General features: G+C 45.1%; 1 non-coding gene across 1 annotated transcript; it reads right to left on the reverse strand.

The window, feature by feature from the left end:
• Nucleotides 1–8712: 8712 nt before the first annotated feature.
• trnam-cau (transfer RNA methionine (anticodon CAU)) lies at nucleotides 8713–8784 on the reverse strand. The gene has a single exon. It is a non-coding gene; the product is annotated as a tRNA-Met (tRNA).
• Nucleotides 8785–15810: the final 7026 nt, after the last annotated feature.

Genomic DNA, 15810 nt, shown 5'->3' on the forward strand with positions numbered 1-15810 from the left:
CCAGACTCTGCTACCTGTTCAGGGAGAATTTAGCATGACCAATATACCTAACTAGCACATCTTTCAGATTGTGGGAGGAAACTGGAGCACCCAGAGGAAACCCACATAGATGCAGACGTACATAGATGTACGTGCAGACTTCACAGTGACAGTGACCCAAGCCAGGAGTCGAAGCCGCGTCCCTGGCGCTGTGAGACAGCAGTGCTCACCACTGTGCCACCTCTCTACGATATAAAATTAAAGTACATGGGATTGCAGGTAGTGCCTTGTAATGTATAGAAAGCTGATGAACAGACAGGAAGCAAAGAGATGGCATAAATGGGTATTTTTCCAAGTGGAAGGCAGTGATTAGTGGGGTACCGCAGGGATCTGCGCGAGGACCCCAACTGTTCATATTATATCTGAATGATTTGGACACGGGATAAATGTATTATCTCCAAATATGTAGATGATACAATTGTGTGGGAGGGTGAGCTTTGAGGGGCATGCAGAGATCCTCCAGCGTGATTTGGACAGGCTGAGTGTGTGGGCATCTACATGGCAGATGTAGTATTATGTGGATATTATGGCAGATGATGAAATTTGAATTCACTATGAATCTGCAATCAAAAATCTAATTGTCGCTTGTCATTGAACCCTATCTGGTTTACTAATGTCCTCTAAGCAAGGAATTCTGCTGGGCCAGAGTGTGTTTGAATTGTCACGTCTAAAGGTAACAAAAGCATGGATGAGGGTTTCAGGGATGGGTGAGTTGAGGTATTACAAACACTGTGTGATGTTACACAGCTGGAAATAGGTGATCTTGGTGAAGGAACAGATATGTGGTTGGAATCTTATTTCCGAGTCTGATGAGGTGCCAAGATTATGAGGGTTTGTTTCAAACTCGGACATTGACAGTGGGAGATGGACTCAGTGACTGAGAACAGAATTTGTAGTGGAAACATTGGTCTTCCAAATATTTAATTGGGGGAATTCTCTGCTTAGCCAGTACTCGAGGTCGGAGAAGGAGTGTAATAACTTAATAACAGGGGATTGGTTGCGAGAGGTGATGGTGAGGTACAGCTGGGTGTTATCAGCAGACATGTGAAAACTAACACTGTGCTTTCAGATAATATCACTGAGGGGTAAGGTGTAGATGAAAAATAGGAAGGAGCCAAGGATATATCCTTGGGTGATTTCGGTGGTAACAGAACAGGATGGGAAGAGAAACCATTGCAGGTGATACTCTGCATATGACCAGAAAGATAAGAATGGAACCAGCCGAGTGCAGTCTTACCCAGCTGAACAATCCCTCCTCATCTCCCTCAACCTACCCACACCTTTGACATGGTTGACTGCCCCATTATGCTCCAATACCTTCCCACTGTCAGGTCAGTGTGCACAGCAGGTGAAGATGTTAATGTACCTGACATCCTGGGAAAACTAATGATGGATGAAGGCCCACTCAGTAAACGAGTGGAGAGAAAGCTGGAGTTCTCAATCATCTTCATCTCGAGCGGCAGCTCCTCCCTCTCAATATGTGTGGTGAGATCAGGCCATTCTGCTCAGTCAGGAACACCCAGACTGACTGTAAGAGAGAGAGAGGCTGTAATTAGAACCAAACAATAAGGGAGATTCACTCAAAGTAACCAAGCCCCATCCCAAAACAGAGCACAGGAAGATCCCAGTATCTAACCGTGGCCTCTGCAAAGTGAGCTGCTCTAACCTGCTGTAACACTGAGCCCAACACACAAAGCACGGGAAGATCCCAATTTCTGTGCTGATTGGTCTGACTCCAGGGAGTTTGCAGTGCCGCTATTGCCCTCTTTTTAGGGCAGTGCCGCTATTGCTGAGACGGGGGAACTGCAGCGTGACATGTTTACACAGGAAGCTGCCATTGGAAACACTAAGCTACGGATTTATAGAATCCGACAGTGCAGGAGGAGGCCATTCTGCCCATCGAGTCTGCACCAACTACAATCCCACCCAGGTTCTACCCCCAGCACTGACCCGAGCTGGTCCCCATGAAACGAAGGAGCAGTTTAGCATGGCCAATCCACCTAACCCGCACATCTCTGGACTGTGGGAGGAAACCGGAGCACCCGGAGGAAACCCACGCTCCCCACGCTGTGAGGCAGCAGTGCTAACCACTGTGCCACCCCATTTACAGCAGGGCAGGATGAGATTCCCGCTACCAAAACCCTTCACCCATCCGGTGCCCCGCTGTGGATGGATCCGGACCCGGGGACTGAAGCCACTGCCGGGACAATTGCTGCCGCTCCGCGCGGTGTCTGATGGGTCCAGGGTAAATCCCCACCAACGGCCTGCGACCGACAGCTGGGAAAACCAATCGGAAATTGACGCATCGCGATTATCCAATGGCCGCTCTGCGCCCACTGAGTGACAGCTGCGTTATCCAATCAATGGGTTCCATAGTCAGAAGTTCGAGACCATTGAAAATGATGCTCCCAAATGTAACCAATCGCAGACCGCGTTGCTAACAACAACAGCCCCACAATGTGATTGACATCTTGTCTAGCCAATCGTAACGCAGTGTCCAATCGGACTGTGCCGCTCGTGCGCGACTGCCGGTCCGATGGTAGTGGGTTATCGTTGATATTTGCCCTATTTTTAGGTCAAACCAAACAAACAAACTCGTGAGCGTCACTCCCAGCCCAGCGTCATTGCGTCATTCAATTCGATCCGGAGCTGAAACCAATGAGAAATCAAAGAGCTGGAGGCGGAAAGAATCCTTAAAGTGGAACCGCTCACACAATTATAGTTGTACAATTATAATTCGTTGATGGCAGTTAAAGCGTCAAAAGGACTGCGGAAAGTCAGAGGATGCAAAAGCTGGAACCCGCGGGAAAGGAAGGAGGAAAGAAATGAAGGGAACAGGCGACAGAAATGAACGAGAGGAAAGCAGGCTGGAAGCCAGGGGCTTTTAGACAGGGTATTCCAGAGCTGAAACCCAGAGAGCTGAAAGTACGAATATCACTGGTGGAGTGAACCAAGTAAGAAGTCTGACAACACCAGGTTAAAGTCCAACAGTTTTATTTGGTCGCAAAAGCCACTAGCTTTCAGAGCGCTGTTCCCTCATCAGGTAAGTCAGGTAACGTGATGAAGGAGCAGCGCTCCGAAAGCTCGTGGCTTTTGCGACCAAATAAACATGTTGGACTTTAACCTGATGTTGTGAGACTTCTTACCATGAGGGCAGAATCAGTGGAGCTCAGATATCTCAGAGGATTGTTACGCTGGAGGTGATGAAAGGGAGGAAGAGCTGAGGACATGGAGGGTTTTGGAAACACGGATAAGAATATTAAAATTGAGCCATTGCTTAACCACGAGTCAGTGTTTGTCACTGAGCACAGGGTTGATGCATGAACGGTATCTGGAGTAAATTCTGATTTAATGATGAGAAATCAATTAGCGGCTTTCTGGACACAGCAGCACAATAAATCGGATCAGAAGTGGACCACTTGGCCCCTCAAGCCTGCTGCTCCATTCAATAGGATCATGTTTTAGATTCCAAACCACAGAATCTTTACAATGCCGTAACAGCCCATTTGGTCCATCAAGTCTACACTGCCTTATTGAAATTGCATGCTACCTAATCCCACTCTCCCGCCTCACAGCCCCAGAGACCCGGGTTTGCTCCTGGCCTTTGCTGACTGTGCAAATTTTGCACATTCTCCCCCGTGGGTTTCCTCTGGGTGCTCTGGTTGACTCCCACGATTCAAAGATGTGCAGCTTAGGTGGATTGGCCATGTGAAATGTTCCTTTAGTTTCCAAAGATGTATACATTAGGAACTGAATCTGTGCAATTTTGACACTTATTTTGAAATTTTCCCCCTGGTTCTTGATGAACGCTTGACTGGAACATAAAAAACTCTATCATTGAATCCCTACATTGCAAAAGGTGGCCATTCGGCCCATTGAGTCTGCACTGATTCTCTGATCTATCCACGCAACCTCACATATTTATCCTGTTAATCCTCCTAATCTAAACATACTGGGAGACATAAGGGTAAATTTAGCATGGTAAATCCACTTACCCTATCAATGGAGTGTGGGGGGAAACCAGAGCACACAGAGGAAAGCTACGTGGACATAGAGAAAATGTGAAAAATACGTACAGTCACCCAAGGCCTGAATTGAGTCCAGGTCTCTGTCATTCTGCAGCAGCAGTGCGAAAGCCACCCTTATTTCTCTTCCATAAGACCATAAGACATAGGAGCAGAATTAGGCCACTCAGCCCATCGAATCTGTTCCGCCATTTTTCTCATTCCCATTCTCCTGTCTTTTCCTCATAACCCCTGATCCCCTTATTACTCAAGAATCTATCTATCTCTGTCTTAGATACACTCAACGACCTGACCTCCACAGCCTTTTGCAGCAAAGATTTCCATAGATTCGCCACTCTCTGGCTGAAGAAATTCCTCCTCATCTCTGTTTTAAAGGAACGTTCCTTTCGTCTGAGGTTGTGCTCTGGTTGTAGTTTTTCCTACAAGTGGAAACATCCTCTCTGTGTCCACTCTCTCCAGGCCCCCCAGTATCCTTTAAGTTTCAATAAGATCCCCCCTCATCCTTGTAAACTCCAACGAATACAGACCCAGAGTCCTCAACCGTTCTTCATACAACAAGCTCTTCGTTCCATGGATCATTCTTGTGAACCTCCTCTGGACCTTTTCCAAGGCCAGCACATCCTTCCTTAGATACGGTGCCCAACCTGCTCACAATACTCCACACGGTGTCTGACCAGAGCCTTTGCCAGCTTCAGAAGTACATCCGTGCTCTTCTATTCCACCCCTCTCGACATTGCATTTCCCTCCCTAACTGCCGACTGAACCTGCACGTTTACCTTAAGAGAATCCTGAACAAGGATTCCCAAGTCCCTTTGTGCTTCTGAGTTCCTAAGCATTTCACAATTTAAAAAGTAATCTGTGCCTCCATTCCTCCTTCCAAAGTGCGTAACCTCACACTTTCCCACATTGTTTTCCTTCTGCCATTTCTCTGCCCACTCTCCCAGCCTTTCCAAATCCTTCTGCAGCACACCTGCTTCCTCAATGTTACGTTTCCCTCTACAGGTCCTCACAGACTTCTTCCGTGAGGAAAAATACCCAACTTCTCAATCGATCTTCATTGCTACAAATCTTTGTCAACAGAATCATTCATGTGAATATCCTTTGCACTCCCTCCAAACTTCTTCAAGTGTGGTGCCCAGCACTGGACTCAGTGCTCCAGGTGAGGCCTATCTAGTGTATTTAAAATCTCAACATGATCTTCTTATTCATGTATTCAATCTTCCAATAAAACATAGGGTGTCATTTGCTTTATTACCTGCTCTCTCAACATGCCCAACCACCTTTAATGACTTTTCTACTGAGAAACCGAGATCCCTTTTTTCCTGCATTTCCTTAAGTGTTTCTCCATTTATTTCTCCACACTCTCAAAATGAATCAACTCACACTTCTGTGCATTGAACATCATCTAGTTAGGTGATTGACTCGCGCAGGTGCCCAACTGTGGCAAATTGGGGAACTTCACAATAACTTCATTGCAGTGTTAATGTGAGCCTTACATGTGACTAATAAACTTGACTTTAACTTTACTTTTCTTTACTTTTACTTCATCTGCCACTCGTCTGCCCAGAGGACAGCAATGGAATCATTCACTCAGCATCAACACATTGTTCTGAGCTCTAGGGTCTCTCAGAATAATTCACTCGGCCTCTCAACATGGAACAACCACCTCATTCCAGGGGGTAATGTAGTGAACCTTCTCTGTACCGCCTCTAATGCAAGCTTATCTTTTCTCAAATGTGGATACCACAGCTGCACACAGCATTGCAGATGTGGTCTCCATAAACTCCTGTACAATTGTAGCAAGACACTTTTCTTCATCTCCTCCAATTCACGTGCAATAAAACCCGACATGCCATTTGCCTTTGTAATTGCTTGAATGAATAATCCAGATTGTGCTCCGAATTCTCGAGAACATTTTAAATCCGTCACATTTCAAACTCTCCTCAACTCTGAAGAAGAGTCACGGACACCAAAAGCATTAACTCTGTTTCTCCCCCGATAGATGCTGCGAGACCTGCATGAGGTTTCTTGCATTTTCTGTTTTTGTTTCAAATTCCGTCACTGTGCCATCCTCATCTCCTTTCAGACACATATTTGTAATTTTTTAACTCTCCAGTGACTTAGGCCACCAACTGTCTTGTCATTTAATCAGTGCTGCAATTCTACTTGTTTAGAAACGACAAGAGAACAGTTCACACTCGATTCAGTGATGAATGATGAATGAGAAATTATGTGAGGAGTTGTGACAGAAAATGAGCATCTCTGCCTTCTCCCTGTAACGCGGCAGATAACAATCTAATTCCTTTGGAACGTTTCAATTGAATCTGTATCCACCGCACTTTCCAGCAGTGTATTCCAAACTTTAAACACTCACTGTGTGAAAAATGTTTTCCTCGTCTTCCTATTCCTTCCTTTGCTCATGATGTTCAATCTGTTCTCTCTCATTCTTCATCATTCCACAAGTGGGAACAGTTTGTCCCTATCCATTCTGTCCAGACTTCTCATGACATTTAATACCTGTAAGTGGAACCCCTGATGGAGTGGTAAGATATTTAAACCAGTAGACATTAAGGCATGGATACAACTCGCAGCATTCAGTTAAATGACTTTTAAATACGTTTATGAGCTAACAAGAAGCAATGTGAGATGCAGTAATTTCATTCAAATGAGTAATTATGATTGTAAAATACATATGCGGATATTTTGAATGGATTATTATTGACTTTAAGGAAGTTACCAATTGGCAGTAAACCAATCCAGATAACCCTTTGTCAAAGGGTCATCTGGACTCGAAACACTAGCTCATTTCACTCCTTACAGATGCTGCCAGACCGGCAGAGATTTTCCAACATTTTCTCTTTTGGTATCAGATGACAGCATCCGCAGTAATTTGGTGTTATGTTAGAGTTGTACTATTGCACCTCATTTCGAGTTGTAGGACTGAGAAACGTTACTAATTAAATGGATTCGATACTTTGGAACTGTTTTCCTTTTACTTTTCATTGTCTCTCTATAATCTTCCTACCAGAATGAATCACTTCACAATTCTCAGCTTTGAATTTCATCTGTAACTTGTCCACGCATTCCGTCAACTTGCCGATGTCCTTTTTGAAGTTTTACACCAGGCTCCTCACAGGTCACGATGCTTCCAAGTTTCACATTGTCCACAAATTCTGAAATTGTGCCCTGTGCACCATCACCTCTGTCTAATATATCCTGGTGCATGTTCACAGTATCTACACCTTGTGTGCATATCAAACTGGGTTGAGGCTTATAACAGAAAAGAGGAGCCAATGCAGATACCTGCCTGCATATTCCACGTAAATGCTGCAGAATTGTAGTCAAGTGGTTTTGTTATTATTGTTAAGAGGAAGTAACAGAGGATGGTTTCGATCCATCGGCCTCTGAGCTATGAGCCAAGCACTCTTCAGCTGCGCCACTCTGCTACAGAAAGTCCATCTTCGCTTCCACCCACCCCCCCACCCCCGCCCGCCTCCGCTCCCCAGTCTCCGCCCCCTCCCCCCTCCCCCCTCCCCCACGACCCCTGTCCCCTTCTCCCTCCCCCTCCCCCTCCTCCCCCGTTCCCCCTCCTTCCCCTCCCCCTCCACCTGCCTTCCCCTCCTCCCCCCTCGCCCTCCCCCTCCCCCGCCCCCTCCTCTCCCCTGCTCCCTCCCCCCTTTCCCCTCCCGCTCCCCCTCCCCCTCCCCCTCCCATCTCCCCCTCCCTCTCCCCCTCCCCCTCCCCCTTCCACTCCCCTCCCCCCTCTCTTTCTCCCCATCCCCCCTCCCTCCTTCCCACTCCTCCCTCCCCCCTCTCCTCCTCCCCCTCACCCTACCCCCCACCCCCGCTGCCTATCAATGCAATCAGTCAGATATTCACTTCCACACTTTTGTTTAACACCATCACCAGTGTCAGGAGGCTCAGTCTGGCTACACAATTCCACTGCATTACACCAAGAATAAAGGGTCAGAGAAAGACACACACAAAAGCAGCCAAAGAGGTTGTTTGTTCACGTGTAACGACAGTCACGGAATTGATCACTGATGTTTGAAAGGAGTTTTCTCTTGTAAATATGTTTATAAATATATTTCCCGCTGTGCAGCTGTGCTCTCTGCTGTTCAAAGATGTTCACTGTTGTTGTGCAAAGTGTTTCACTGTTTATCCTGCTGTGCTCTATGATATAGAGGTTTACAACATGGAAACAGCCCCATCGGCCCAACCTGTCCATGCCGCCCAGCTTTTTACCACCGAGCGATTCCCAATCGCCCGTGTTTGCCCCATACCCTCCAGACCCATCTTACCCATGTAACTGTCTCAATTGTTGTTGAGAGATGATTTCTGCTGTTGTGTAAGATGCTCCGCTGTTGTGTTTCCGGCTGTGTAAATGTTGTTTTTTCTATTCTGTTAATATGACCCCTGCTCTGCAAATGTGTTCCATGTTGTTTGAGAAGATTCTCCGTGAAGATGTTTCTGTCAGTAAATTGTTGCATGTTGTGTTAAGATGTTACCCGTTCGTATGCTTTCTTGCATATAAAATTGATTCACTGCAGATTGAAGTTTTTTGGAGAAAAGAGAAGCCGATGTAAATACCTGTCTGCCGACTCCACGGAAAAGCCACAAGTCGTTTCATTGTCAGTGATAATAGGAATAGCAGAGGATGGTTTCGATCCATCGACCTCTGGGTTATGGGCCCAGCACGCTTCCGTTGCGCCACTCTGCTCCGGCAAGGGGCATTGCTGCTGCCTATCAATATAGTCAGGCAGATTTTCGCTACTGTATCATTTAATACACGTTCCAGTGTCAGGACGCTCAGCCACTGCATCAAAGCGAGAATAAAACAGAGAAAAACACACAATAGCAGTAAGAGAGATTGTCTGGACACGTAACGACAGGCAAAGGTGATGGGAAACCGGCAAAGCACAGAATTGGAAAATCGATCTCTATTTTTAAAGGAATTTTCTGTTGCAAGTACATATTTGTAAATATATTTCCTGCTGTGTACCTCTGCTCTCTGTTGTTGAGAGGTGCTTTCTGCTGTTGTGTAAAATGTTTCCCTGATGCTTTCAATATCTTTCCGGTTGTATAAATATGATCCATGTTGTGTACTTTTTTTAAATGTTCTGTTCATATATGCCCTGCTCTGAAAACGTGTTCCGTGTTGTGTGAAAATATTCTCCGTGAAGATGTTTTCTGTTCGGCAGAAAGATGATTAACTGGTCTCATAATGTTCCATATTGGGTTAAAATGTTGCACGTTGTGTTAAGATGTTCTCTATTCTTGTATAAAACTCTGGTTAAACTGCAACTGGATAACGATCGCCCAATTTCGACTGTATTTTACCCTCTGTTAGTGAATGTGATTGGGGGATTCAGATTGTATCCAAACATGCACGTGAGTGAGATTTGTTCTGTATCTATCTGTCTCCGGTTGTAGTTGCGAGTGTTTATTTGTTTTATTCATTTCGAGAGGTGGGCATCACTGAAGGGGCCAGCATTCATTGCCAATCCCCAACTGACATTCGGAAGGTGATGGTTTGCTGCTTTCTTGAACGGCTGCAGTCCATGAGGTGTCGGTACAGCCACAGTGCTGTTCGCCGTACAGTCTTTCAGGATTTTGCCACTCTGACAGCGAAAGAGCCGCGATGTATTTCCAAGTCAGGATGGTGAGTGACTTGAGGGGGAGCTTGCAGTGCTGGTGTTCCCATGTATCTATTGCCGCTGTCCTTCGAGATGGTAAGAACATAAGAAATTGGAGCAGGAGTAGGCCATCTAGCCCCTCGAGCCTGCCCCGCCATTCAATAAGATCATGACTGATCTGATAGTGGTTTAGTTCCACTTACCCGCTCGCTCCCCAAAACCGTTAATTCCCTTATTGATCAGAAATCTATCTACCTGTGACTTAAACATATTTAACGAGGTAGCCTCCACTGCTTCAATGGGCAGAGAATTCCAGAGATTCACTACCCTCCGAGAGGAGAAGTTCCTCCTCAACTCTGTCCTAAACTGACTCCCCCTTATTTTGAGGCTGTGTCCTCAAGTTCTTGTTTCCTTTCTAAGTGGAAAGAATCTCTCTGCCTCTACCCTGGTAGAGGTGGTGGGCTTGTGGGTGCAGTCAAAGAAGAGTAGATGAAGAAATATTGCTCCCATTGCCTGAGGAGAGAAGGATGGCTTTTAATGTGCAGAGTGTTTAGGACCTGGGATGCACTGCCTGAGAGGGTGGCAGAGGCAGCATCAAATCAGGGCTGTCAAGGGGGAATGGAATCAGCACCTGAAGTGAAAGGATTTCCAGGGTTATGAGACAAGGACGGGAAAGGGATGAGCTGAGTTGTTCTTGTACAGACCAGCATAGAGACAATGGGCCGAATGGTCTCCCTCTCTTTGCTGTATCCATTCTAAGATTCGAGGTGTATGAGTGTTGGACTCATTCTGTATCGCTCTGTCTCTGGTGCGACTTATGTGTGTGATGTTCATTATGAATCTCTCTCAGAGACTTTGCAAATCTGTACACATTCTATCTGGAAGGTACATAATTGAAACAGGGCCTTTTGTTCTAATTAATACATGATTCCACACTATCCTCTACTAAAAATCTTCAACGTAACATCATCTGCTTATCTCTGAAATTCATTCTCCATCGTCTCATTACCGAGATTTTCCTTTCGTACATCTGTGCTAGTCGACTCAACTGCTCCAGGTAATAGCAAATTCGAAGTTATACTGACTGCATTTAAAAGTACATTAATATTGATTTCTCTATGGAATGTAATGCCGATATCCAATCATTAACTCCTGTTTGATCTGTCTCTGCAACAGCGACAGTAAAGATGCATTTTTCCGCTCTACTGCAGTTCTGTATTGCGGCCAGTGGATGTCAGCACACTCTGGTAGGCTGAAGTTCAGACATCAGAGAGGGACACAGCAGACAAGAATTGTTCACATCATATTGAACCTAGGACTGCGGAATTTAGAAATACTAAAGCTTTTGGCCATTTCATTTTGAAATCTACCAGTACGCTGCTTCCCTCTGTATTCGTCATTTAAATCCTGATAAATGAGCAAGGTTATGCTGAAAATTGAATGTATTAGTGCCGGTTGGCATTTTATTTGGAACCAAATGGCATTTGAATCATTAACTTAGTTAGAATTTCATTCAGCAACAGTTTAATTATTAGTACAAACCTATTAAAGCATATTTTTCAGAAAGTTTTACCTATTTCTGATTGGGGATATTGTATAGAGAGAAATTTGCTTTTCTTGATAGACATTACTGACCTATATCTGGGTGCTTAGGTTTCGAACTCAAAATTTGTCAGTGGTGCAAAATTTGAAAATATTATGATTTTTAGTGAGGAGGATATTGATAATCTGCAAGAAGATATCGACAGGCTGGTGGAATGGGCAGACACGTGACAGATACAATTTAATTAATGTAAGGAAGTGTGAAGTGATGCATTTTGGTCCGAAGATCGAGGAGAGGTGATATAAAATAAAGGATACACCTTTACCCGTCCTAATCCCCATTGCACCTTTACCATGCCAAGATTCCACAGTCTATTCACCCATCACAGAACCCATTGAATATCCAGCCTGCAGTCTACATTGCACATTCTACTTGCACATTCATCATTCAACATTTTCCACTCCCATTTTCCGATGTACCTTCACCTTGCAACATCTCCCTGCGCCGTCTCACAAGCCAGCCAACGTCGCACCTCCACTCTGTCCATTGCCCATGCTAGGCTTATCCTGCCCAGTCCGCATTGTGTTTCACTTTGCTCAGTTACAATGCCCAGATTGCACAACGTTCCAACTTTTATATTCTCCATTAATAATAAATGAATAAATAGAACCATCCCTTGATTAAACACTGTCACTTTTTAGTGGGTGAATTTCATGAAGTGCTGTGTGTGGTTCCCTCCTTGACCTTGATGCTTCTGTACAAATGTAGTCAAAGGAAAATTATCCAAATATATCTTCAATTCTCCTGCTCATTCACAAGGAAATGAGCGGGTGATGGATACAGTTTCAATAGTAGCTTTAAAAGATAGAGAATGGATTTACAAATTTAAAATCCAAGGGAGAGATCAATGCCTGGAGTTGTTTTCAGGCTGTGGCGACGAGAATAACAATGCACATTTTCAATTTGAATTGTTCAAAATACTAGAATGGAATATCCATTGTGGATGAAAGGAAACTTTAAACTGTGCAACTGTGCTGTGCTTCAGCGGCTTGTCATATAGTCATAACGGTTTACAGCATGAAAACAGGCCCTCGGACAACTTGTCCATGCCGCCTTTTTTTCAAAACGCCAAAGCTAGTCCCAATTGCCCGCATTTGGCCCATATCCCGCTAAACCCATCTTACCCATGTAACTCTCTAAATGCTTTTTAAAAGACAAATTTGTACCCGCATCTACTACTGCATCTGGCAGCTTGTTCCAGACACTCACCACCCTCTGTGTGAAGGAAATTGCCCCTCTGGACCCTTTTGTATCTCCCCCTCTCACCTTACAGCGATGCCCTCTAGTTTTAGGTTCCCCTACCTTTGGGAAAATATATTGACTATCTAGCTGATCAATGCCCCTCATTATTTTATAGAGCTCTATAAGATCACCCCTCAGCCTTTGACAGTCCAGAGACAAAAGTGCCAGTCTATCCTCCCGTTCCTTATAACTCAAACCATCAAGTCCTGATAGCATCCTAGTAAATCTTTTTTGCACTCTTTCTAGTTTAATAATATCCTTTGTATAATAGGGTGACCAGAACTGTATACAGTATTCCAAGTGTGGCCTTACCAATGTCTTGTACAACTTCAACAAGACGTCCCAACTCCTGAATTCAATGTTCTGACCAATGAAACCAAGCATGCCGAATGCCTTCTTCACCACTCTGTCCACCTGTGACTCCACTTTCAAGGAGCTATGAACCTGTACCCCAAGGTCTCTTTTACAGGAATCTCCATTCATCCATCACCTGCTGAGCATATCCAGCATTTTCGGTTTTTGATTCTGGTTTCCAGCTTCCAGCTTTGCGTTGTGTTCTGTGCAGGTGTTTAACTGGAACAGGGAACAGATTCTGATCAGCGCTGTGACGGATAGAGTAGAATGTGCCCCCGACTATCAAGCCTGTGAGATTACACTCCGAGCTGTCCAAGAGAATAAGGAAGAGAAAGAGGGAGGATCATTCTGTGATGGACAGATTTCATGTACAAAGGCCAAAATGGTCTGTATTCCCACAGCTGTTTTAACAGACATGAGATGTAGCAACATGACTTGCAATCAATAAAGTCCCTCTTCACAGTCCTTGACTTTTTAACTACGAGATTGTTGAACTTTCCACATTGTCAAAATTCCATACATGGACAAGTAAAGCAAACTTCCAGCATGTGGCGCTTTGGTTAGCGCGTTAGACATCTAAATAATGGCAAGTCAGCCATTCAAAGGTTGTGGGTTTCAGTCCCACCAGAATCGGACTTGGGGTCCGATTAGCAGAAAGCAGGTTGCTGCTCCGTGGATGTGATTCAGCTTCGGCACCGACATTTCCTGCTCTGCCATCTCTCCATGCTGCTTCTGTTTATTGGCTCCCAGGGAAACCACTGACTCAAAAATAAATCGCCAACCCCGGGGGCTTTCTTGAAGTTTGACCCGACGTTCGCTGGTTGCGTTAGAAACAGTAGCATCTTTTTCAATTAGATATTTCGCTTCTTTTGAAGATCACGAAGATTAAACAACACACACGTGCAACAACAACAACTTATAAATAACTACAATCAATAAATAAATATCAGTGCCCTGCAACCTGGTGGTGTTATTCTGACGTGTCTGCTGTGCTTGCCCTTCTAGGCTGTCGTGGTCGTGGGTTTGGAAGGTGCTGGCAAAGGAGCCTTGCTTTGTTGCTGCAGTGCATCTTGTAGATGGCGCAAACTGCTGCCATTTTGTGTCGGGAGTGGAGGGAGTGAAGCTTTATGCATGGGAAGCGAATGAAGTGGGATGCTTTGTCCTGGATGGTGCCAGGTTTTTGCAGTGCTGTTCAAACTGCATTCATCCAGGCAAGTTATCTCAGGAAACCAGGTGCTCCGGTTTCCTCCCACAGTCCAAAGATGAGCAGGTTGGGTGGATTTGGCCATGCTAGATTGCCCCTTGGTCACCAAGGTGTATGTATCGGTAGTTTAGCGGGGTGGATGCGTGGCTCTGCGGGAATAGGTCCTGTGTGCGATTCTCTGTCGGAGAGTCGGGACAGACTCGATGGGCAGAATGGTCTCCTTCACCACTGTCGGGATGGTGTGATTCTAAGGCGATTTGACTCTGTTCGAAATTCCCTGAGAAAACAATGGAACGCTGTGTTTGTAGAACTTGGAGAATTGGATTTATTGCAAATTAAATGTTTTTTTACTGCAAGATGATGAAAGTACCTGGATCACGTCAATAAATAGTCATGATATTTGAGGAGACTCTCGAACTATGTTTTTTTTATCGTTGTAGATTATCCACTGTGAAGGGAAAGACAACATTGACAAGCAAGAAATGGATATTGCGACTTACGCAGTTGCAAAGTTCACTGGAAAGGAATCCGAGGATCTGAATCCAGAATCTTCTCGTTTAGTAAATCGGTGCTTTAACCGACTAAGCCACAGAGCCTGATACCGCTCTTCGAGGGTACAGCAGAATGCTGGAAATACATTCCAGATCTGGTGATATGAGTGAAAAAAGAGATATTACCAGATCTGTAACGTACCTCTGAAAATAGAGATAGTTCACATTTCAGATGCAGACCTTTCACGGGAATGACCGGTTCTCTCTCCACAGATGCTATGGGATCTCGGAAAGATTCATGAAAGAAAAATAACTGAATCCCACAGTGGCCCATCGAGACTGCACCGATTTCCCTGTAAACCTTTCAAATCCGCCTTTCCCCGACACCCGCCCACCAGGGTCTCAAGGGAGGTGCTCCTTAGGAATTCACAAAAGAAAGCACATCAGAGGGAATCACACAAATCACTCAGTGAAACACTTCCACTAAACATTGAGAGTTTTATCGTGAGCTTGGTTCCACTTACTGTTTTCAGACACACATCTGGTATAAAAGTAGCCGTGTTCAGGATGTGATTCACACACAGTTTTCTGCTCTGAAGGCAGATGTGCTCCTTCTGTGGCACGAGGTGATTTTTAAAAAGTACTTTATTCATACGGGATATGTGTGCCGCTGGCGCGAGAAGCATTTATTGTCCAAATTAATAATCTTTGAGTAATTGGCGATGAATTCATTCTGGTGCCGCTGCAGTCCATGTGGTATGTGTGCATATACACTCCTGTTCGGGAGGGAGTTGCAAGATTGTGAGCCAGCGAGGGGAACGGTGATACATTTCCAAGTCAGGATGAAGTGTGTCTCGGAGTGGAACTGACAGGTGGTCGTTGTTTCTCAGCATCAGCTGCCCTTGTGTTGCCAGGTGAGAAATTTCGTGGGTTTGGATGCTGCCTGGCGAACGAAAAATCACTGTCAGGAGTGTGATTTGAACCCACGCCTCCAGAAGAGACTGCGACCTGAACGCAGCGCCATAGACCGCTCGGCCAACCTGACTACATCATCAAAGCGCAAAATTTCTGCACAAGTCGATCTGAATTCCACCTTTATTGTCATTACATTTATCACTCGATGTATTTTTCTATTTTTGAACCCCAACCAGAGTCCTGTATCTGAGTCCCATCCTTTCCCAAGCTGCCGGGGGCTGAGGACCTTCTCATTGCTGCA

This window comes from Mustelus asterias, unplaced genomic scaffold, assembly GCF_964213995.1.
Source record: "Mustelus asterias unplaced genomic scaffold, sMusAst1.hap1.1 HAP1_SCAFFOLD_35, whole genome shotgun sequence".
Classification (NCBI taxonomy): Eukaryota; Metazoa; Chordata; class Chondrichthyes; order Carcharhiniformes; family Triakidae; genus Mustelus; species Mustelus asterias.